This window comes from Carassius auratus, chromosome 17 (genome assembly GCF_003368295.1).
Source record: "Carassius auratus strain Wakin chromosome 17, ASM336829v1, whole genome shotgun sequence".
Lineage (NCBI taxonomy): Eukaryota > Metazoa > Chordata > Actinopteri > Cypriniformes > Cyprinidae > Carassius > Carassius auratus.
The window spans coordinates 15416401-15442643 of record NC_039259.1 but is presented as its reverse complement, the minus strand read 5'-3'; the positions used below and the strand labels follow the sequence as shown (position 1 = coordinate 15442643).

The window sequence follows — 26243 nt, the reverse complement described above, 5'->3', positions numbered from 1 at the left end:
ATTCTTTTAAATCATTAGGATATTAAGTAAAGATCATGTTATTAGATATTTTTTAAATTTCCTACATTTAATATATCAAATCTTCATTTTTGATTAGTAATATGCATTGCTAAGAATTTATTTAGACAACTTCAAAGGTGATTTTTCTCAGTATTTAGATTTTTTTTGCACACTCAGATTCCAGATTTTCAAATAGTTGTATCTCAGACAAATATTGTCAGATCCTTATAAACCATTACATAAATGGAAATCGTATTTATTCAGCTTTCAGATGATGTATACATCTCAATTTAAAAAAATGTACACCTGATACTGGTCATTGTTGGAAAGGGTTCAAATACACAAAATGCTGGAAAACCAAATAATTTGTGGGACCAGAAGGATTTTTTAGTTTCAGACAGTTTAACTGTTCATGACAAACAAGCTTCTCATGAGCAACTATCTAAAAAAAAAGTCCATTCAGGTAAGAACACAGTATTAAAAGCTGATTTATACTTCTGCATCAGACCTACACCGTAGCATAGATGCATAGATGCACTCCCTTACGTCATAGCCTGACATGCACCTCTCCAAAAATCTCAACAGTGCATCAATTCTACGCAGACCACAAGTGCTGTGATTGGTCTGCTAGTAATATATATAAGAATAAAGTACATTTTACAGTATATATACTGTAAATACGTATATATTTTATATAAAAAGCATAATTTATCGTATATCTATCATCAGATTTTCAGATTATGATTACAATTTTGTTGTGATTTTTTTTTTTTAATCATAATTCTTCCTTGTAAACTAAATTGATTATTTTTTCCTCTTCCTCTACTGTAAATGACACCACTTTTCTTAATCGTTTCAAAAAGGTGGCTTCAGTTTACAAAAAAACGCTGCCAAGCTCGTTTTTCCTGTTCCATATTTCACCCCGATCCAGTTACCCCTCTGAACCCTGGGCCAAGGCTGGGGTAACACAGTTAAGCCCTGCTTGAGGCCCGGTTCCGCTCCTGCGCATGGACCGCCCGTCCCCTCAGAGAGGCCATGAAACCACTACTGACAGAGGGGCAGTAAGACCCCAGTACTGCCCTCATAATCTGTGAAACTCTACCAGAATAATCTCCCTCAGCCGGCCGTCTACCGCTGAGTGATGCAGGACAGAACCTGAGAATCTGAGACGCTTTAAGACCTTAAGGCCTCAGGACAGAGAGAGAAAACTCTTAGAGCTTTTATCTTTGAAATCTCTCCATTTGATGAAAATATAAATAAAGTGAGGGCTATTTGGGCAGAGAGAGAGCTCATCTTCCTTCTCAAAGCATCTCTGAACGATGTTTGTGCTCTAAGAATGTCACAAGCATCAGTGTACTAGCTTTACCTCAAGATAACTTTGCCCAGGTGTGTGTTTTGGCTCCGTGTACCTACCCTGATCAGATTCTGGGCAAACGCAGAACTTGTTCCCCATCCAGAAGGTTTTGGACGGACCTCATTTACCTCTTAAATGGCCTCCACATCCCCATCATCGGATCTGTAGCAGTTCACAGCACAGCAGTTAGGATTTTACTGCTTAGAGAGTCCTCAAGCCGTCAGACCAGGTGTGTTTGAGTGTTTTGAGCCTGGTACTGAAATACTACTATCATTATCCTCCTCTCCTGCATGTGTGTGTGTGTGTGTGTGTATGAGCTCAGTTCATGAGTTAAGCACTTGAAGAGCTCTCCAATACCCACGTTGACTTGCTACACACAGGCTACAAAGCTCTCGGTAATCTTCCTGTTGTAAGTCCTTAGTTTTATCTGCCAGGGATTACACTTCTGGCTTCAGAGAAAGAGAGAGGGAGCACGAGAGGGAGAGAATGAGAAAAAAGGCTGCGGAGAAATGAAAACAAATCTTTAGTGTAATCTCTAGAAAGAATACCTGTTTGAGTGGGGAAGTTGGCTGTCCGCAGATTGGCCAAATCGCCTTATTCTGCATGTTTGATGTGAACGAGGCAGGTGTGTGCACGTTTGATGATTGTATGTGTATGGGAATGAGTTTGTGTGTTCTTTTGTGTACGCGAGAATCAGGAGTGTGTGTGTGTGTGTGTGTGTGTGTGTTTGAGAGAGCTGATGAGGGCTGTGTGTGTGCGAGTGAGAGGTTTTAAGGCCGAGGGCAGTTTGAATGACATGGTGGAGATGGAGAAAGTAACTTTAGATTAATCTTCACCTGGTCTCTCTTCTCCTGAAGGTGTGTGGCCTTAAACCCATTTCAACTGGGAGAACATTTTACCCACAGTCCTCTGCATACCACCCAGCACTGATCAATAAGAGCCTGATTACTGGCCCCCACTGCCTTTCATCCTCTAAAACCATCACACACACACACACATACACACATTATACCCCTTATTGTGATGGAATGTGGAGCTCTTAAAGAGGTCAAACTTGACATTGTCTATATTTTTTATTTATGCATTATTTTTGAGCCCATTCGTAAAGGTTAGTTTAGCGTCATAATTTAATTTTAAATGACTGTTTTCCACCTTTTCTCTGGGATGTAGACTCTCTTGTACTGTATCCTTTACAACTTTAACTTGTAAAAAACCCTGTTGTATTTAATTTAACCCTGGCATACAGGATGGATGAATATGTATGAGCTATATATATATATATATATACTGTATACTGTATCAGTATGAGACTTGGTAGTTTTAAATCCCTAGGGCCAAGATGCTCCTCTGTTGTCACGGATTATGGAAAGTGAAACATACATTTTTTTTAGACTTTAAGACTTTAAAATAATAATTTGAAGCTTCTTTCTTTTCAGATTCTTACAGCTTTATCATAATAGGCTGTATTTTAACTTATTGGGAGAAAAACTGTAGTTCTGTGTGAAATCAGACATTTGAGCGCTCACATACAGTCAAAATGGCATAATCAATAACATCCCATGAATATTTGAATGTTAGATTGCTAGTCGAATCAGGCTCCACCCCAATTATTATTATTATATAATTTTTTCAAAAACGTAATAAAATCTTATAAAACATTATAAACTCACCAAAAATATTGTCAAAATAATCTGTGTTCCAGAATTCTGATGTTTTTAGTAAACTAAAAATATGGAATATGGATTATAAACGAGTATATTCAGTGTAGGTATAATAAGACTTGTTAAATATTACTCTAATAAAACAGCTACAGTAATAGTATAGTAAAGAAAATACACACAAAAAAAATCATTCTAAAAGGAAATGTATATTTCTTTTCAGAATTCATTTGTACATCTGGAGTCGATTAACGTTATGAGTCGTTTTCTCCTGATAACCCCTAAAAGAACTTAAATTACTCTTTCAGTTTTAATCGTACAGATAAGAGCAATACATCAATCGAATCTGTAAAGGGTCTACTTTTGTTTGGATACATACATAAAATACTAAATACTAAAGAGCATAAATATAAAGCCTACTGATTAAGGGCACCGTCAACAGTATTGATGGCAAAATAGACTATGTTTGACAGGTGCAATATTTGAAAATCGCTAATTATTAATTTACTTTTTAAATTACATTTATATCTGAATTTGTCAACCTATAGACTTTCAAACATCAAAGTGTCATGAATTAATATGTAATAATAATAAAAAAAAAAAGTGATGTGACATTCAGCCAAGTATGCTGACCCATACTCAGAATTCGTGCTCTGCATTTAACCTATCCGAAGTGCACACGCGCGCATCCAGTGTGTCGCCGGCGAATCATCTGCAGGGCAGGATTTGCGCTGAACGTAACAATAAAGGCTTTTACATTATTACAGAATGTTTGTATTTTAAATGAATTATGTTCTTTTGTGACTTTCTATTCATCAAAGGAAATGTATTACTGTTTCCACAAAAATATTAACCAGCACAACTGTTTTTGACATTAATAATAATAATAGGAAGAAATGTTTCTTGAGCACAAAATCAGCATATTACAGTGATTTCTGAAGGATCATGCAGTGACACTGAAGACTTTGCAGTCATATTAATTATATTTTTTAATGTATTAAAATAGAATATAGTTTTTCAAAAATATTTTTCACAATATTACTAAGAATTAATTAATTCTTTAAAAATATATGTATTTTTAAATGCCTACAGATCCCAAATGTTTGAGTGGTATTGATTGTTAACAAAACACAAAAAAATTATTTTGAACAATGCAACCAAATGTTCATTGCATGAACAAAACAACACAATCTTCATGATATTTTCTTTAGTCTTCTACAGGAAAAAAAATATATATTACACAGGTGTGAAATAACAAAAGCTTGAGTAAATCATAAATCACAAGTTTTTTTGTGAACTGTCCTGGCTACATTACACGCCAATTTTTCTTTCCTTAGAAACAAGCCTATAAAAAAGTGAAGGCATTACTATTATTGTAATCTTTTTTTGTGGTTTCAAAATCCCCCTGGATGCACCTGTGGTTGTGAATCACTGCATTTAATGTGAAGAAAACATGGCATTTGTCAGAGAGTTTATCGTTCTGTCACTGGTTGTGTTTTTGTGTCTTTCATTAGCTTAAGTGTGCGTCTCGTCTCATCTCTCATGCGTGATGCCGTTTGATGGTGTGAAACATGCCACAGTAAAAGCCTTCCTTCCTGACTCCATCGATCCCGCTTCACACTCCGGCCGACGTATTGACGTGGGTGTGTTTTGATCAAGGCCTCGTTCAGATAGGGGTGACTTTGTAATTATATTCGTTTTAATTGCTTTCGCTTATCAGGGCTCTCATCTGCCAACGAGACCGTACCGCCGCGGACAACGATCTGACGCCAGAGCACACCTGATGTTTCCCTCTCTTCCTCTCCTCATCCCTCTCTCCCTCCTTCTTCTCACAGTATTACTGCCGCTCTGCTCTTAATGAGTTTCCGTGTGCATTGCGAATTCATTGATAAATGACAGCTTTATCAGAGCAGATCGCTGAACTTCGCCTCCTGTAATTTGTTTTGTAGAGGAGTGTTGTCTAAAGCAGATTAACGCTGTATAGATTTAGTTTTTCCTGCTCTACACGCCCTCTCATCCCTGCTTTAACTAACAACGTCGCTTTTTAACACAAAAAAGTCTTTTGTATGTTTGTTTGCCTTTGTTTCTCATGTCTACATTCGCCTCAGTAAATCACATGTTTTTTTGGGGGTTTGTTTAGCGTGGCGGTAATTTGAAGGTTGTTGTTAAGTTTAGTGTGCTTTGCCAGAAATGTTTGCATGCTGATGATGTTTAGCGTTACATTGATTTGAGTATTTCGGAATGCCTGCCTTCCCCCATCAGAGAGGTAACAGCGTGCCAGTCGCCTTTTTTGCTTTTCAATACTGTTTTTTTGTGTGTGCGCGCGTGTGCAGGCCTCACTAGATAAAGCTCATTTACACAGTTCAGAGTTTTAGGCTATGCCTCTTCGGCAGTGTTTTCACCGCCTCTAATGTTAGATTACACCACATTACACATGTATAGCACACGAGCTCGTGCGGGAGATTTGCTCTTGCTCGTATCCTCCCAAATTTCCTTATGTTTTAGCGAGTGCTGTTGTGTTTAAATTTTAAAAGCCTTGTAGCTTAGCATTGGAAACAGGCCCCGGAAATGTGATTTAGTCATGCTCGCATATTTTGCGGTTTTGTACAAGGCCCAAAAAACTCCCCCTCAGCCTCAAGCTTAGGCAAATGAACTTCACTTGTTTCTGTAAGAAAACTTGGTGAGTTTGTCATGCAAAATGATGAAATTCATATGAAAGTGTGGTCGTTTGAGTAGAGGTGAAAACATCTTTCTTTGTCTTTAAGGAAGCAAAAGATATGAATACTTTTAAAGTTACAATCTTTTTTTTTTTCTTTTTTTTTTTGCTAAATTCATACATTTCTGATCTGGAAGATTGTATTGTGTTGACCACTTCCTGAATCCTTCCTTATTTTGATCTTTGTCAGATAGCACAATCTCTTCCACTTCAAAACGTTGCATATTGGAGAGGCCGCTGCTTTGTGATTGAATTTCCGTTTGGGCTTCAGTGTTTGCCGTTTTAAAATGACACTGTTTAATTATAATAGTGATTTGATATTACTTTATGCGTTTCTGTGGCGTCATGTTTCGTACGAGTTCACATTTTTATAATGGAGCTTTTGATTTGGTTCAAAGCTGTTCAGTGAATCGTTCACAATTGAATATCCAAGATAATCAGAAACAAAAGGAAAGCCAGATACAGAGACGCACATTTAGGGACAACTTTGTTATTCGATTTAAGGTTTAATTTAATAATTGAAAAGCTATTACAGGAAACTAACACATTGGTACAAGACAGTAAATAATTTAACTAATTGCAGCGCCACTTGACGAATCAAATGACAGTCCCAAATCTGATGTGATGCAGTGGGTCAACTCTTGAAGACCATTGTATGCTGTGTGTTTAAAAGAGTTATGAGAGTGCTGACCTTGGTGTGTGTGTGTGTGTGTGTGTGTGTGTGTATACACCATAGAAAGATTTTGCCACAGGCTTCTTAAGTGGATTACAACTTTTAAAGAGTATGTGTGATTCAAAGCTTCCTCTGTTTTGGTACCTTATTGTTTGTATGTGTGATTGCATCAGTTTAAATAACTTTCATTTTTCTTGCATTTCAGATGTCAATTTTACAGAATATGTTTTGGTCCTAGATGTTTCAAGGTTAAAATGTTTAGTGTGACTGCATGAAATTTAATTTTTAAGAGCACATTAATGAAATGTGCAAGGAATGACAGTCGATTAAGAGGTTTTTTTTTATTGCTGGATCACACTCTCAGATCTTTAGCTTTGAGCATAAGACTGCCATTCTGATCACATGACCTCTCCTAGTTTCTCTGCCAAACTCTTTCTCCCCATCTTCTCTCTCACCCTTCATCTTTCCTTGTCTCATTCAACACAGATTAAGTTTTCCCCCTCCTCATCTCTTTTTCCTTCTCCTCCCTCCTAGCCCCTGTTCTCCACCATGTGTCAGGTGTGTGTGTACATTTGCTGCCATCATGAATAATGAATATCTTTTCTGTGTCCGTCTTATTTTTGGCAGATGTTGAAATGTGCTGCATGATTTTTTTTTTTTTTTTGCTGTTTTGTTTTTTCCTTCCTTGTGTGTGTGTGTGTGTGTGTGTTGGATAGTGATGAATGCAGCTTCATTTTAATATGTTCTGTTTGTGGGAAGAAACGGCACTGTAATCCTGTCCTCAAGCACAGAAACACGCCGCTGCCAATCGTTTATTTTTCTCCTCCTATACACCCCCCCTCCCCCCTCGACCGCTGCTCCGGGCAAGACAGCGCAGCGTTTGATAAGTACATGCGCTCTATATGACACCAGAAATTCCTGTCAGTGTTGTTTCAGTAGATACGTGCAGTTTAGTAAGAACGTGCACTCGGTGCTGTGAGCTTGTGAATGAAGGAAGAACTTTTACGCAGTTTCCAGAGAACTGTTTTTTTGTTCATTTTGAACAATGAAGTACTGCCTGAACATCTTACAGAAATCACTGTCATTTTGTGAATGCACATGATACAATATTTTACTATTAATATTATTTATGGCATTGGATTTAACCATTAATGTGTAAAAAAAAATGGAATGATATATATATTATATATATATTAATATAATTAGAGAGAAGTTCTGATGTTTTGTTGTGGAAGAGTTCAGTGATTGACAGGAGAAGTGCTCAGTATAGTTCACCCCTGAACCCTGTTATTTTACAGTGAAACATTATAGTTTAAATTAGAACAGTTTAACCGTTTACATTCTGAAAAAATTAAGCACATTTAATTCAGTAGTTTTAAAGTTCAGCTGTTATTTTTAAAAAGAAGAGTTCAGTTTATATATTAAGTAGTTTATATTTGAAAAACATGGTTTAAAAGAGAACAGTTTTAAAGTATTTTTTAAAAAATTTAAACCTTTCAGCGGTTTATATCTGAAACACTCAGTTTGTTTATATTTTTAGCAGTTTGCGTTTGAAATGCAACAGCTCAGTATATCTGAATAGAACAGTTCAGCAGTAATATTATATATTTGACCATCACAAGGGAAGATCTCAGTAGTTTACAGTGAATACTTCAGCACATCTGGCATTTTAGCAAATGGGTCATTTCAGTCATTGACAGTAAAACAGATAGACGCTTTAGGATCAACCCACCTCACAGAGGTGTAGGATGAATTAAATAACAGCCATGGTTCCTGGGAGTTAAAACGTGTCTTGGTGTGTCAATGTTACTGTTTTCCTCCTGCCACAAAGGTGCCACAGGGTACTGTTAGCCTAAAGAGCTGAGCCCCTAAACGGCTGTTGTCTTCTAATTGCTTTAATAGCACCTGGCCGGTAATCCCAGGTAATTATTGAGCTGAAATTAGACAGCTACTTCAAACATCTCTTAAAAGGAGCAAAAACTGCCTCAGGAACTTGCAGCTCTCTTATCATGCATGCCGGAAAAGTGGCATGGAAAAGTGGTTGCGGGTTTGTATTCGTGTGGAGCTTAATGTGTTTTCCCCCACCCCCATGTACTGTAGCATGTGAGCGTATGCAGAGAATACTTGTGTAGTCCGTTCAGTCCATCACACTTAGTTTCTGCTCTGGGTGAATCACTGTAGTTGATCTCTGATTGAATATGAGACCCTTCAATAAGGGGAACAGGCTTTTTTATAATTAAATGATTAAAGCAAGACACTTGAATTCTAGTTTGAGGTCACTTAACTGAAAAGGAACAAAAGAAGAATGAAACCAAATGAGATGTTGTACATTAAATGTGAATGTAGATGACTGTGAAAATACATTTCATAACATTATACAGCTATTTTCCTTCATGAGTGCTTACTGTTGTGGCAGCATCTTGAGCATTGTTATCAGTCTGTTTGTGTGTGTGCATGTGTCTTTAGAGCAGAAAGGCTCTCGGAGCCCCAAGGGCCCCTCACTTGACTTTTCCCTCCTGCTCTTTCAACCTTAACCTTTCAAATTGTGCAGACAGGTTTATAAATGCACAAATAACACACTTGCCCTTAGTGGCATTCGTTCGGATCTTAGCATTTAATTGTCATAATTTACGAGGCAAGCATTCGAAGAATTTAAAGGAAGTTACAGCTTTGGTGTCTAGCCAGTCTACTCAAACCACACCTTTAGGATGTCACGCTTCCCCTTATAATAATATTGTTCTTTTTCTAGTTTTTGAGTTTTGGTCTGTGATTTACATAAGTGTGCTCTGGGCCCCTCACAAGCATTTTTTTTAAGGTCTGTGCGTCCTTGAATCCTCCTGCCGTAGCAGATTCTGTCCAAAAGGGGGCGTTGTTAAGCTGCCGTACATGGGTGATGTATAGCGCTCTTATCAGGGGAAAGGCAGCATCTCTCTTCCTTTGCACACACAGATCCATACAGATACCTGTCCTATGATAATGTATTTCTGCAGGATGAGCACTCTTTTATAACATGTTAGATTTGTATTTAGATGTGGAATCTATCAGGGCTGCATTCATCAGATAGCTGCAAGTTTTGTCTCAGGCTATTTGATTATCGTTATTAAAAAGTTATTGTGAGGGGGGGGAATGCGAGCGCATGCACCACAGAATATGAATTCAGAGCGATACAATATCCGTAACACGGCGGCTCCGTTTTTAACGGGATTATGTCCGAAAGTGGCCAGACTCCTGGTGCGAAGGGGTTCTGCTGCTTTGTGTTCCTGGATTTGCGGGATTAGAATTCTCGTTCCTCCGTTTAGTTGGACTCTTAATCCAGACTGATACGGCTTCAAAGGCTGGTCTTTATTAATCATGTGTTTACATTATCCATGGTCATACACTCCTTACAGACCAAGGCTCTCATTAGAACGAGCATGCAAGTCTTTGTGTGTGTTTTTCTATGTGTGTGTGTGTGTGTGTGTGTATGTGTTTGTTTAAATTAGAAAGAGGATTTCAACAGAGGCTACTTTTAACAAAGCTGAGCTTACAAAGCTAATTGGAGAGAGATGGATTGGATCTGATGTTCTTGATTGGAATTTAAGAAAAGAGGGACAATAAGAGGGTTATATATGTGTGTGGGATAGAGAAAATCAGTGTGTATTTGAAAAATGGTCAAAGTTTGGTCTAAATGAGTTGTGCGTAATTTGGTGTACAGTTCATGTTTCCATATAATTATAATAAGAGTTGTGTTTCTCTAATTTGTTTCCCTTTTCTGCACGCATCATGCTACACATTCCTTTTGTGTATAATGAAAATAAAAATAAGTTTCTTTCTTTGTTTAATTATTTTAACATATTTAATACATTTTAGAACATTATTTCTATTAGTGTTTTGATTGATAAATAGACTGTGAGATGTGTTGATCCAGATGTCTGTTCAGATGTCAAAGCTGAAATGACATTAATTTTGTCAATAATTTGAATGTCAGTAGTACATATTAATCTCTCTTTTCTACACCCTTTCCTATCTTTCTCCTTTCCTACAGCCAAGTCCAATTCCTAGTCCTGTTCTTGGTGGGAGGCCGAATGCAAGTCAGTCCCTGTTGGCCTGGTGCCGTGAGGTCACGAAAAACTACAGAGGCGTCAAAATCACCAACTTCACCACTTCCTGGAGGAATGGACTGGCATTCTGTGCCCTCTTACACCACTTCAGACCGGCCTTAATGTAAGCCATGCACAATTCCGAAAACACACTTTTATACATAAGACTTAACACAGGAAGTGTATCTGGAGGTGGTTCAGTCAGCAGTACCCATGTTAAGCACTTGGGGTGCTGACACAATTTACCCCACATTAGAGATAGCTCCCCCAAAAATGAAAAATGTCATATCGTCTTATGTTTCACACGGTGACATGATGAAACCAATTAAATGCCATATTATGCCATGCCAATTAAATTAATAATATTTTTTTAATCTTGGGTAAATTTCCCTTGAAATAAAACAGATTTTACCTGCCATGTGAAAAATTCACTTTGACATGCAGTAGCATTAAAAAAAAAATCACTCTGCTCATGTGATCTCTCAATCGCATTGAACAAAAAAATTACAAGTCAAAAATTAAAATTAACTTCTTGAATTAGCCTCATGACACTGGAGATTCACTGTTTATTTATTATTGATCATTAATTTTATTGTTAGGCTATTTTCAGCTGTTGCCTTTGATATAAATAATCATCAGATGACTCATAAACCTCTATATGATTAATAGCGACAGGCCTAAACTCTATGTATACACGACTCTCTAAATTCACCTCGCTCTCCCCCTCTGTGAGAATCTCACTTTGTGTGGGGGGTCTAATATGGTTTCTGATGGAGAGTTTTTAATCCCTCTGTCTTATTTCTGAACATTTCTGTGTCTGGTCTCATCAGGAATGACTCAAATCCTCCTTAATTACTACACTTACAGCAGATTCATCACAGTGCTGACAGCGCCACGGCCAACCACCCTCTGAGTTTAGCATACGCTAAAGTACCAGAAATCTGCCTGCCATCTATTTAAGGAAGATATCGACTGATTTATTATCTTTGATGTTTGTACGAAATATTTGCATTGATTTAACATGTGCCAAGTAAACATTTTCACACAAGATAAGAGACAACTTGCTGTTTACTTGAATTGTCTCATTTTGTATGACTGTTCAATGACCATTATTCCAAAAATAGTAAATTAATTCCTCTTTTATGATTTTTCTGTTGATGTAACCAAGAATTAAGACCGAAATATTAACCTAATATTATTGCAATATACTTTTCCCAATTTTTCTCACAAATCCCATTGAATAAAATGTAAATTATTACTAGCTAAATTTGCAGTTAATGTCAATTTTTAGAGTAGCCCACTACTGTTTCCCCTGCTGAAGAGTAAAAACCCCAGGGACACAGTGGGTGGGGTGGAGAGTGAGAGATGAAACGTTAAATGTGTTGAGTGGTTGAGTAAAAGTGTGTTGTGTGTGTGTGTGTCTAATTTTGCTTGCACTCACACACACTCTATTAGTTGTGTTGATTGCAGAGCTGTGAAATTGCATGTTACAGCCATTACATGAGACGCATATTTAAAGCTAACTCTCTCTCTCTCTCTCTCTCTCTCGCTATTCTTTCCTCCCTCTTAGTGACTACAAGGCTCTCAATCCTCAAGATATTAAAGAAAACAACAAAAAGGTAAATGCTACACACTCTCTTCCACTCTGTTTGTTTGTGCATCAGTAATCCTCCTCGTAGGTGATTTATTTTGTTATAAGTCTGATTCACTCCCACCCAGCGTGCTCTAATTGCCACTTTCAGAATTCGGCTCCCCCTGCCGACACTGATGGAAAGAGTGTATGTGTTTGTGTGGATGGAGTGAGTCACCTGGGAGTCGTAAGATAGCTTCATAATTCATAAACATGCTATAGATAAACTTTACAGGCTACAGAGAGAGCAGGATAGAGACGATCAGAATCAAAAAGAGCTTTATTGCCAAGTGTGTTTGCACAAACAAGGAATTTGTCTTGGTGTTTGGAGCTTCCAGTACAGAAAATACAAACAGAGTGCAGACATATATAAATTGAGAGAATAGACAATAAATTATAAATACCAATAGTAATAATAATGGAAAAATTTCCATAGACAGCACTGTGAATGCGCATTTGTGCTATTTACAGAAGAAGGTTTGATTGAGTTATTTACAGATGTGCAGTACTGAGGGGTGTTATGTGTTCTTCAGATGGGATATGGCCTGTGGGAAAAACTGTTTTGGGGCTCAGCAACTTTTCAAAGAGAGAGTGGGCTGGGTGTGAGAGGACAAGAGTGATTTTCTTTTCTCTGGATATCAATCAATCACCTTTATTTATATATATATTTATATAGTGCTTTAAACAAAATACATTGCGTCAAAGCACTGAACAACATTCATTAGGAAAACAGTGTGTCAATAATGCAAAATGATAGTTAAAGGCAGTTCATCATTGAATTCAGTGATGTCATCTCTGTTCAGTTTAAATAGTGTCTGCATTTATTTGCTATCAAGTCAATGATATCACTGTAGATGAAGTGATCCCAACTAAGCAAGCCAGAGGCGACAGCGGCAAGGAACCGAAACTCCATCGGTGACAGAATGGAGAAAAAAACCTTGGGAGAAACCAGGCTCAGTTGGGGGGCCAGTTCTCCTCTGACCAGACGAAACCAGCAGTTCAATTCCAGGCTGCATCAAAGTCAGATTGTGCAGAGGAATCAACTGTTTCCTGTGGTTTTGTCCTGGTGGTCCTCTGAGACAAGGTCTTTACAGGGGATCTGTGTCTGGGGCTCTAGTTATCCTGGTCTCCGCTGTCTTTCAGGGCAGTAGAGGTCCTTTCTAGGTGCTGATCCACCATAATGTCTGGATAGGAACTGGATACGGGTGACTGCAGTGACCCTCTGATCTGGATACAGACTGGATCTGGTGGCCACAGTGACCTCGGAACAAGAGAGAAACAGACAAATATTAGTGTAGATGCCATTCTTCTAATGATGTAGACGGTACATGTTATGTGAAGTGTTTCCGGTTCCGGTTTACCTAATTAATGCAGCCTAAAAATCCTTTAACGGATTTGGATATTAAAAGCATATTAGTATGTTATGTGTAAGCCAGTTTAAAGAGATGGGTCTTTAATCTAGATTTAAACTGCAAGAGTGTGTTTGCCTCCCGAACAATGTTAGGTAGGTTATTCCAGAGTTTATGGAAAGTTCTTGGAGGTTGTGTTGAGGGGCAATGGGGAGAGATTGTGATAGTCCTGGATGTGAGTTTGCCCAGCCTCACTGGTTGCTGCCTGTCTGTCAGGAAGCTGATGATCCACTGACAGATGGAGGTGGGCACGGAGAGCTGGGAGAAGGTCAGGCACGATGCTATTGAAGGCCAAACTGAAGTCCAGTAATAAGATCTTTGCATAATTCCCAGTTTTGTTGAGGTGTTGAAGGATGTAATGCAGTCCCATGTTGACTGGAGAGGATCCAGCTAGGGTCCAGTGATGTCCTTCAGGTCGGCCAGACATGACATGAGACCACAGACATGAGAGTGACAGGTCTGTAGTTATTACCAAGCTCTCAGAATGCATCAGAAATATCTAAATTTGTTCTCTGAAGATGAACGAACGTCTTACAGGTTTGGAACTATATAAATTCAGTTGATCTTCACAAGCATGATGGAACCTTAAAAAAGATATAATCTGTTGCTTTACACCACTCTCATTCCTCATTTTTTCTTTCACGTTTTTTAGTCACTTTCTTCTCTCTTTCTCTCTGTATTGTTTTACATTATACTTTGTTCCATCCATTCAGGAATTTTCAGTGGGATGTGCACAACGAAGCTTTTTTTAAGAGCGTGAGGAAGGTGTGGATATTGCTGTCAGCTCTCAAAATGCCTGTTTAAATAAACCGCCAGGTGGCTGTGCCAACAAGGATTACTCCAAGCATCTCTCTTCCTCTCTCTCAAAACACGCACACACAATGCACGATACGAAGCAAATGTATATTTGCCGAGGAGTTGCTTCCTGGATTTGTTTGGAATCTATTCGGATTTGTGGATGTATAAAACTTAATTCCTCTGTAATTCCGCTCCATTGAACGATCACTGTATTCTGGAGAGCTGCAGATTAACTCTTATTTCAGCCCTCAGATTAACTCCATTTAGACTTTATTAGGTGTATTTAATGTGCTCCTCGCTCTCTCCTTTCCCTCCATTCCTTTCATCTGTCATCACTTTATCCCTACACTCAATACCTGCAGTCGTTTCCTGACTTCATTTCCTGCTCTCTCTCATTCTGGGACTATCATATACTCAGTTTTTCTCTCTGTGACACAGCGAAGAGTGCGTCCTCTCGCTCTCTTTCAACAATAAATGACTATCCCAAGCTGAGGAGGTTAAGAGCACTCTCTATACAGCCCCAAACACACACATTTATATAAACTGCATTCATTTCCATGTGATAGAATCAGCGCGACCCTCTCTGGCCCAGCCGTGATTGCAATAATCTCCACTGAAATATGACAGATAAGAGCAATCAATAGCAGAGGGGAGGAGAGGATGGTTTGGTCATACAGGCAGTGAAAAGAATTATTTTCTCTGTGTGTGTCTAGAGAGAGACTAGCAGTAATTTCCCATGATATCTGATCTGTGCGCGCACATGTGCGCGTGCGTGTATGTGTTCCTGTATTCCTTGATAAATGTGTGGACAGGGGGGAAAAGCCCCTCTGGCTGTGTTTGTGACTGACAGCGATGGATACCTGTCAATCATTCAGCGATGCCATTCACAAAACAAAATGCTTTTCATTGTCCATTTAGCACGGGGGAGGGGCTGAGTGACCGGAGCAGGAAGGGAAAGTCTTAAACACACAATTACACAGTTCACACGGGTTATTAGTGCTGCTGCATCATTCATACACATAGAGAGCAAACAGAACACTTCTGTTAGTTGAATAAATGGCTTTTGTAGTTATTAACGCAGTACATCAGAAGCTTGTTTTTAGGCTTGTATCATCTGAACGTCTCGTTTGGTCACACAGAATGCTGTTTACATGGTGTATTTATTTTAATCAAGCATGATTTGTTGTTTTGAAGACTAAAGTAATGAGACTGAGAGACACCTTTCTTGTTTGCCAAAAAGGTGGGAGCTAGTTGCTGAAGCCACGCCCATCTAGCTCGACGAAAGTGACAGCAGCGGCAATCTACCTGTCACTCAAGTGTCCGTGCCCTTAATTATGCAGGACTTTAAGGCTTAACATAATTTAAACGGATGAGTTATAAAAAAATTCACCCCCTCACAGTTGTCATGAAGGGCAAAATTAGCTATATAGACCAAAATAATTTTTTGAACCAGGCTGTAAACATGTTTTTTATGCATGTTTTTTACGCTTTATGCATACACTCTTTATAATATATGTAATTTAATAGAAAATAATTAGTTTTTATTATTTTTAGTAATCAAATTCTTTTCCATATCCTTTATGTGTTTTATACACAACCAATAAAAAGTTTTGGATAAATATCCGTTTAAATAAATTAATGCTTTTAATCAGTGATGATGCATTAAATTGATCAAAGTTGACAGTATAAATGTTTATAATGTCTCTGTTTCTAATAAATTCTATTGAAATTCTTTTGTCATTCATAAAAATCTCACTTTCGGGCGTCCCAAGGTTGAGTCCCGGCTCATGGACCTTTCTCAATCTCGCTCATCCCCACACCCCACCCTCCCCCATCCCACTTCGCTTCCTGTCTAAGTGACTGTCCTGTCCTAATAAAGGCAAAAACACCAAAAATAAACGAAATGATGAAAGCTTAAAACTTTGGTTTGGGGAGTTAACATGCATGCAAGGCCAAAAAACATTTTCATTATCTTATAATATGCATTTATTTTTACTCAACGACTCCCAAACGATACATTTTTCCAAACCCCTCCTTTGCGTTCTGTAATCTGCTGTGATTGGCTCGACTGGTCGATTTCATTTCCATTTCATAATAAAAGTTGCATTTGTGAGTGCTACTTTGTTTACAGCCGTTACTGGGGAAACCGCTATTTTACCAAAAGTGGCACCTAGTGGGAAAGAATTAATTTGAATTTTCATTCAGACCAACATGAAAAGACCAACAAGTGGGCGGGCAATATGCTAATTACATGAAATGGTTTGCGGTTCGTTTTAAAAACTCTTTAAAAACTTTATTTTGAGAGACTATAACTTTATACACAGTGCACTTTCAGATCTAAAACTTTGAAGGATGTTTTCATTCACTTGCTGTGTTACACACTGCATGAAAGGTAATTTTCAAAAATCCATAATAGGGGCATTAAGGGGTAGGGGAAAAGTATTTTGATTTGTGCCAGATTCGGCTGAGTGTGAATGTAGTTCAAGAATCTCCATCAGACACTTTTAGTTTCGTTCATTCTACCAATTGTACATTTTTTCTTTAGAGTTAATACCCAAACAACCCATACCTGCAGACCCCTCCCCCCCTGCCCCCCCCGTATTCATTCTCCCTTTTTTCTATTCAGCTTTCTGTACCTTACATTTCCCTTGCTCTGCAAAGGTCTGCATCACCATCGCTATTGTTGGCCTCCAGCAAACAGGAAAAAGAGAAGGCACAAGAAAGAAAGATGTGATTAATTGTAAATTGAGAATCAGCTTATCTTTGATTATACCTCCCCTTCCTTTCTCTTGCTTTCTCTCTCTTACTCACGCCAATAAAGGGAACAAACCTGATAAAGTCAGTAAATGAGTAAACGACAGAGTTTGAGACAATAGTCAACACTCGTCAGCAGGGTGAAATTCTCTCGCCATCAGTTCAGCTCTGATAGTGGTTCTGATCAATTGAATCAGGGGCGAGACAGAAGGCTAATTTGTAGGCTTTTCTTTATACTGCTGTATTCTCAGATTCTTAAGAGAAAGAGAAAGTAACTTTTCTTTCATTCGGTCGGTGGATTACGGCGATAATGTCAGCCAGTTTACTTTCACTTCTTCCTTGCGTTTCTGTCTCTCTCCCTCTATCTCCTGATCAGGGATTGAGTTTGGCTGTTTGATTATCTGCCTGTTCTCCTCAACCGGACAAATCAGTGCAATTATACTCGCTGCCGAGAGAGAGAGAGAGAGAGTGACGGAAAGGGGGAGAAAGAGAGAGAGATGGAAGGAGGGCGAGTGGGAGATGTATGCGATAAGACTGAGGCAGGATTAGTTTAGTGTTTCTTGGTATCGTGCTCTCTTATCATGGAGAACCATCCTTGACATTAGCTGTCACCGCCTGCCGCATCCTACTGATCCCAGCTTGTCTTATCCCAAATCTAATTCCTGCATGCACCCTACACCCTAACTGCCTCTCCCCCCCATCACCCTACAAACTCTCTTCTTCCTTTTTACCTTTTACCCTTTACCCTGGCATTCCCCTTTACCCTTCATCCTTCAGCTTGGCCTTCCATCACACCCCTTTAGTTTACCCTTTAAACCCAACACCCTACCATTCATTTTCAGCCTTCACCCTCCACCATGTTTGTCCTTGTTTCACCTTTATGCCACCATTTCCTCCTTAGCTTTCAACGTATACACTACCCATCACAACTCATATTTATTTCACCTTCACCTTTCCCACGACACCAACCCACCCTTTCAACCTTAATTAACACCCACTATACTCCAAATAAGAGTAGAAATTTGTTTTGATAAATCTGTAAAGGTCTTCTTTTTTTCTTTTTTCTTTTTTAAAGCAGTGTTAATGTTATTTTAATTTATGTATAAAGCCACATAGACTAACCCAGATTCTTTAAGTATTAACTTTTAATTTGATAGAATTTAATTTAATTTGATGAATGATTTGGCAAATTTTATTTTGAAGATTATTTATCTCATTTATTTTCTGTCAATAATTCTGTCATGTTCTATTACACATTCTATTGTTTATTCATTTATACTTTATTATTTGTTTATTTATTTATTTTATAGAACAATTATTTATATTACAGAATTCAGATTTCAGCTTTATAATTTTGAAGAATTATTATCTTACCCAGACTTACTTTAGTTTTGATGAATTTTGATACATTTGGTTTGACAGATTAATTCTAGTTTAGTTTTATCTTAGAAAAATAAAGTACATTTTGCACCCTATATTCAGCTATTTACCCTTCAGCAACCGTGCCAGTGGCTCTGCGAAGGACTGACACAACCGAAATGAAATCAGTACTTTTTTCCCCTTCAATCAATCCTTCTTTTTTTAAATCAATTTTAATTTTATGCCTTTATTTTCTATACTGTATTTGAAACATCATCTGTATTTTGTGTTTGCAGGCATATGATGGCTTTGCCAGTCTGGGAATCTCGCGGCTTCTGGAGCCGTCTGACATGGTTCTACTGGCGATCCCAGATAAGCTGACGGTGATGACGTACCTGTATCAGATCCGGGCGCATTTCAGCGGAGAGGAACTCAATGTTGTGCAGATCGAAGCCAACAGCAGTCGGAGCACATACAAAGTTGGAGACTTTGAAACAGATACAAACAGTTCTATCGACCAAGACAAATTCTACGCAGAACTTAACGATATTAACAGAGAGCCCACCAATCAGGGTGCCGCAGCAACCAATGGTGGGCATGGTGTTAAAGAAGAGCAGGAAGTGAAGTCAGTCATGACAGTTGAGAGATGTGGTTCTCTATCCGCCTCCCCAGGGGAAGTTTTAAAAGATGTAGCTCCATCTTTACGGGCGACTACAGCAGACCGTGACTCTCCAGCAGCTACAACGCCCTCTGAACCTCACCCACGACCCGCCCAAAGTACCAGAACCAGCCTGGAGACCTCCAACAGCCAACTTCCCGCTGCAGAACAGAAAAAACTCCTCAAAGCCGATACACTGGACATGGGTGATCTGTCTCACAGGCTGGAAAAAGAAAAGGAGAGAGGGCAGTTGGGTGGGTTGACCGCTGCTGACACCAGAGACTCCAGGGAGCAGCACAAGACCCCACGCCCTGGTGAAAGACAAACTCAATCTGGGTCACCCACGTGGCAGACCGAGAATTCTCTAACAAGTGCACACAAACTGGGCTTCACGTATAACAGAGACACTGATCTTATCAAGAAGAAGAGAGCGAGTTTGCGCCACTCTGAATCTGACAGCACCTCAGACAGCAGTGCCCAGACCAACCACACACACACACCTGCTAAACTCACACAGGTAAATGTCCATCTATCTATCTGTCTGTCTGTCATACTGTTGTTTTGTCATTATATCATTGCAGTATCGTTCTGTCATTCTATAATTCTGTATTTTTTTTATCATTCTTGTGTTCTTTCATTCTTTCTATCCAACTACGATTCTATATATTATTCTTTGTCATTCTATTAAATCTTTCTTTCTCCCTAAGGTCAATAAACCTTAACATCTGAGAATCGTTTCAACATTTTTCATCCCATTATGAATTTCTTTGAATTTCAAGTTCAGTTTTATTTCACTTTAAACAGAATTGTAATTCTGCATCCTGTATACTACTACAGTTTAATTGAGTTGTTTTAATTTGAATTAAATTTTAGTTGAGTTAGAATCATCAGTTTTTAATGTCACACATAACCCTCCTTCCCAAGATTCTCAATAATCTGGAAATATCAAGGAATTTCTAAATTTACTAGGAAAGTCATGGAAATAATTTCTACCATATTTCTACTCCATACCAGAGTGTTTAACTGAAATGACACTTTGTATGTGTCATGTAAAAATTATTTAAACGTCACAAACGACTGGAAAGGTCATGGAAACATTATGGAAATTCATTGGTCAAAAAGTGTGAGAATCCTGTTGAGCATTCAAAATGGCCAAACTGCACAGGTCTATTGTCCAAAACAAGCAAACATGAATACACAGACACACAATGTTAGGTAACGAACTCGGGTAGATATGCATGCACGTTAAATGAATAATGTCCTGAACACTACCAACAGAACAGCAGTTACAGCTTAAACGAGAAAAGCTGCCATATAAAATCAAAGCACATAAAACTGTTTGAAGCTTTTTACATGTTTGATATTTTTACCATTTTGTGAGACGCCTGATCGGCACAGACAGCAGCCGCGTGTCACTCGGAGTGGCATGTCATTATGTTCGGGCCGTCCCGCCTGCAGCTCTAATACTGACACGGGTTATAGCATGTTCCGCATGAGAGCCTCTCCTCATCTATACAGCATACTCACACACACATTCACACACACACACTTGCAGGTATTGCTGCACAACCCACTTTTATCACACTCTCGCCATGTATCACTGTCATTCCTTCCACTGAATAACTTTCTGCCTTAGATTTGTCCTGATTTTATTTTGACATGTCATCAAAGCCTCAGCTGTGACATGAGAGGTGCGTTACCATAGTGTACCATTTGTATTTATTTTTTGCCACTTTTTTTGGTTGTTTTACACCCGTGATGTTAACCATGATCAGGAGCAAACGTCACTCTATCTTCTCTCAGCCATCAGAATCACCACCATACCAATCAGCCAATCAGCTGCCTGATGGAGCCCGTAATGAGAATGCAGAGCTTGATAGTGTTAGGAAGAGATGTTGATCTAACTCGCACAAAATATAGGGTGATAGGGCATCCACAGATTTCTTCTTATGTTATGTTTTTTCCCATGTTTTTTCAGGAAGTCGTACCCGCCCCAGTGTCTAACACCAGTGAAGAGAAGGTGAATCGGATCATGCTTATGTAAAGTGGTTATACAAGGTAAAACTTGAAATGAATTGAATGAAACCTGTTTCTGTGGATTGCAGAAGGTCCTGTCTCGTCAAGAGGAGCTGAAGGAGAGGGCCAGGCTTCTACTGGAACAGGCCCGTAGAGATGCTGCCATGAAGGCTGGAAACAAAAGCAGCACTAATGCACAGTCTCCAACACACACTCCACAGATAATTGATGTGAGTTCACACACACACATTTACACTTTAGCTTAGAACATTAATAGTCATTACTCAAGTCAAATTATTCGGTGCTCAAAAAGCATTTCTTGGAAATACTTTACAATAAGGTTCCATTTAATTTAATGTGTCTTTGCTTATTAAGAGTATTTAAACTTTTGAATGGTAGTGCATATACAGGTATTTATAGTTATGACTAAAACTCAAACTCTCCTGTAAATGTTAACCTTTCAGTATTTTTGTATGTTTTAGTTGTGGATTTTACCAAAATAGTCCCCCCCCCCCAAATATAACAATTCTTGTGGCAAGCTCTTCCTTATACATATTTATAAGTGCATATACACACTAACATAAGTTCTTACCACTATTTCCAACTCCTCTCAGGATGCTCCCGTCAGACAGGAAGTAATAGAGAGTAATATGATTTTTAGCCGAGAGCCTGCATGCTGGAGTCTCTCATTTCACACAGGACAGGTCTTTAAGAGTTACTCGAGGACTCCAGGTAGTGATGTAGGAAGTGACCAGTCAGAGAACATCAAACGCTAAATAAACATTCTCTCCTGAGCTCAGTACTGCAGGGTGGCTGACACTTGATGTCGAAAAGCTCAGGCCACATCCGAATAACATTTCAGTTCTCCTGACATCCTGTTTTAGAGGAAGAATAGTGTGAACGCAATGGCATAAACATACAGAACCACGGAGGAGGGGGTTTTCAGGACATGATGAAATATCTGGCGTGTGGCGGATTTATTCAGACGTTTTGCTGTATGAATTTTAAAAGGAAATGAGATGCCCTTGAATGAAATGCATAAGAAAGCAAAGAACGGGAACAAGAAGGCACCTCAGTGTGATGCTGTCATAAATTAGTTTTTTTTTTTTTTTTTTTAAGAAAAATATTTTATTTCCTCATAGTCTCTCTCGTCTGCAAAAGTCCTCTGCGCTCTGATGAAGGGGAGATGGTCCTCGTCCCGTAAATTACCCACGAATTAGCGTCTGTGTGTGCGTTTACAATGCCTCCATCCCAAGGACGATGTGCTAATGAGGCTTCAGTGCATTAGCGTGCCGAAATATTGAATTGTTTCACTTTTTAATAGAAAACATTGATCAAAAGGGAGCGTGGCTTGGCACGCTGGTAATTGTTAGTGATTTAGATTAGATTAGTTGATGTCTTGTTTTGATTAGTAGGCCCTGTTATCTTATCACTGGCCTCTGCATGAAGCTCCTCCACTAAGAGACTTTATGCTTTAGCATGCAGAGGGAATATTTTAATTAAATTAAGACTTGCTCCATTCTTTCAAAGCGGAGATAGAGATGGAGGGGTGAAAGCAAGGATGGATGAGAAAGAGAGAGAGAGAGTCAAGTCATTGGGGTGGAGTGAGCTTTTCAGTTGCACACTTTAGCATTGGCTGAAATACTTAAAAATGTGCTTTTTTTTACTGCCAGTGGCTAAATGATCCTGTCTTTTAGATGATCTATAGAAAACAGGGAAGATTTGAATCATCTTACAGTTAATATTCAGCTTGATATTAAGGTATTTAGTGTGATTTTAAATGAATAAATGCAGCCTTGGTGCAACTAGCCCTTCAATATCCTGCCCCAACTTTCAACTGGATAATTGTCATAAAGGACTATTTGAATAAAAAGCACAAATTCTCCATGTGTACAATATTGTTAGCAGTTAGCATACAGACTTGATTGTGTGTGAGAGTGTGTAGGATGCCCAGTGGGCCAGTCATTGTCCTTGGTCAGTGGTGTGTTTCAGCAGGCCCATCAGTGAGCCCACCCCTCTCCTCAGAACTGCTCTGTGTGTGTGTGTGTGTGTGTGTGTGTGCGTGCGTGTGTGTTTCTCTTGTTCTTTTACATGCCATGTTAATTGTGCTCCATTGTGCTGCAGTGGCTCTCTTGTTTTGATCTTTGGCCACCACTGTCTCTCTCCCTCTATCTTTCTCTCTGCTTCACTTTCTGTCTCCTGCTCGCCTACTCTTTGCTAACTCTGTGTATGTGTGTGTTTAGGCCTTTGATAGTAGGATAACGGTATAAATTGTTTAGTAGTGGCCATTGTACTATGGGTAGGTGGCCTTCACAATCCATTAGAACCAAACCACTGAGTCGCTCTCATGTTCTTCACCCCCTGGTGAGAGCAAATCGCTAATTAATGAACAATTAGAAAAAGCACAGCGGCACAACACCCCCTTCATGCTAGTATTCACATACACTCTTAAATGAATGTTCCAGGTTTAAGTTAAGTGCTATTGACAACATTTGTGGCATAGTGTTGACTGCAGCAAAATAATTCAGTCTCATCCTCATTTCTTAACAAAGGCAAATATAAGGCTAGTAACACACTTACAGAGTGATTCCAGAAGTTTTAAAAGATGCAGTGTGAATCTCATTTATGTATTTTTTTTTTTTTTTTTAAATAAAAGCACATGCATAATTTCATTTTCAATTGAAAAGTCACGTACATTATCTTTCTTGAAGCGGAGATACTTTTCTGTGTGATTGAACTTCTTGTTATTCCCGTGGGTGGATTGTTATTTTGGTAACATTTCTGCATTTTTAGCATTTTGAATTGGCTATATATATATATATATATATATATATATATATATATATATATATATATATATATATATATATATTAGTAATTGTGTTGTTTCATTTTTTTTAATACATTTTTACATTTGTAAATATTTTAAAGTAATTTAACTTTAAAACTTTATCCAACTTTTATATTTTAGATTATTTCAGCTTTATTTCAGTTAATGAAAAATGATTTTAATAGTTTTAGCACCATCCAAACCATGCGTCCTTTTTGGATTAGTGGAATTATGTTCTCATGCAAACCGTTGAAAAAATCTGGTCTAAGTTTCCTTTTTAAAGTGTTTCTTTTACACCAGGCTTGGTTTGTTGCAATTTTTACTGCCTGGCCCCATTGAACTCTGGATTTTTAAACTGATGCTTGACGCAAATGCATTTGGCAGTTACATTATGCCACAGTTGCTTCAATACATCTTAACATATACTGAACCCAGAACATTTCTCACCCACTTAATTTCACTCCTTCATAGACAAAACCTTTAAAATAAAGTGAATCAAATCTCCCCTCTGTTTCCATTTCCTCTTTTTCAGTCCTCGATAAAGAGAAAGTGGGGGAGTTAGTGCGATAGTGAGGGGAAATAATTTTTATTTATGTAGACCTTTAAATCATAAAAGGGAGGGAGGTAGGCAGAAAAAGGGGACAGTGCGTTTCTTCAGATTTTCTCAAGCATTAGTTGATCAGTGCAGTAATTTCACAGCGCTTTGGCCAGGGTAATTATGGAGGGTACGGCGAGAGAGAGAAAAAGAGAGCGGGAGAGGGGAGGGAAAAGATTCCAGGTGAGCTTCCTCGTGTTCACTGGCTCGTTATGATTAGTTTAATTGGACTGTGTTTGATTTTTACCGACGAGGCCCTGCTTCACCCTCCTGACTCTCTTCTCCGTCCTCTCTGTGTGACAGTGCGGTGACTTTTCAGAGCCGCCCGTGACCCTCCCTCTCAGAGAGAGACGGAGCAAACCTTTGAACTCATGGCGGCCTCCCTGTGTGCTTGTGTGTGTGTGTGTGTGTGTGTGTTTTAAGGCAAACCGCTACCTCTGTCATGCTCATTTTTCAGCCTCGTTTAACTGCAACGTTAAACGTGTTATCAAATATGTTGCTTTCCCTATGTAAATCTGTTGTCAGTACTAACACACCATGTACTGCAGTGATCTCTCTCGATCTCTCTGTAGTCCACAGTCGTTAGTGTCGGCCCGCCTCTGATGCGTGAGAGTCAGTGGGAAGGCCCGGGGAAGACCAATTGTCCCAGCAAGCACCAGAGACTCAGAGTTAATTGGGCCAATTAGGCCACAGTCGTCCTCCTGTTCTCTGTTCTTTGGGTCTGACGCCCTCAAACGATTCTCTCAGACTTTCAAAGGAACCGTGGCAGCGCCTTCCATATGCATTTTAACATGCTGACGTGACTACACTGGCTCTCTGGCGCTGCATTCCGATTGTCTTTTTAGTTTGGAAACCTTTCTTTTTCCGGTGGATTCTCGTCTAATGAAACAGAATGGATAGAAGGTAGTTGAAGGGCTGTGTATGTGGAGATCAAAGCGGTTGGTTGGAACAGAGAAACTGTTAAACGGAGAGAGAGAGAGAGAGAGAGAGAGAGAGAGAGAGAGACGCCCCTCCAATCTCTTCATGAGTTGTGATCAAGCCACTTGCTCTCTCCAGCATTACGCACACACAGTCATTTCTCAGTGGGGCTGTCTCCTCTTTTTTTTTTTTTCCCCTTGTCTCTCTCTCTTTCCACCACAATAACCTCTCCTTTCTTCTCTTCCACTACCTCATTCCTTTCTCTCTTTTTTCTACCGCCCTTCAGTTTTTAACTTAATTCATAAGTCGGTCTCCTATGAATAAAATATGAAGGATAAATGCATAAAGTTTATTTTGATATGAAATTGCAATTGTTTAATCCAGTTATTTCAGTTAGACTGAAAAGTGTTTGTTTAGAGAGAGAGAGAGTGCTAAGAGGGTTTGTGTGTCTGTCTGAACACTTTAATTAAAGAAAGTAAGTACAAGCATTAATACGTTTTTCAATAACTTGTTGATTTTCTGTCGCATTAATACATTTTTAATGGTCATGCTCCAAGTCTTTCTAAAGACTGAAAGACATCAAACTTTTTAAAGTGAACCATACATTTAAAAATTGACCTTATTTACTTTCTTGAATGTGCATTGCTGTCCGCAACCTATTTTACATCCGTAATCTGATGTATTTCTGAGCAAGACTAGATATTCACTAGACATGTAGTGAAAATCAGATTCTTGATAATAATAGTTTGCTAAAATAGTGCACAAGTAGTTGGTTAACCATTTGTTTAATATTAAA

General features: G+C 38.7%; 1 pseudogene; it reads left to right on the top strand.

Moving 5' to 3' along the window:
- LOC113117865 (EH domain-binding protein 1-like) overlaps nt 1-26243 on the top strand; it is a 94693-nt pseudogene that overhangs the window by 46372 nt on the left and 22078 nt on the right.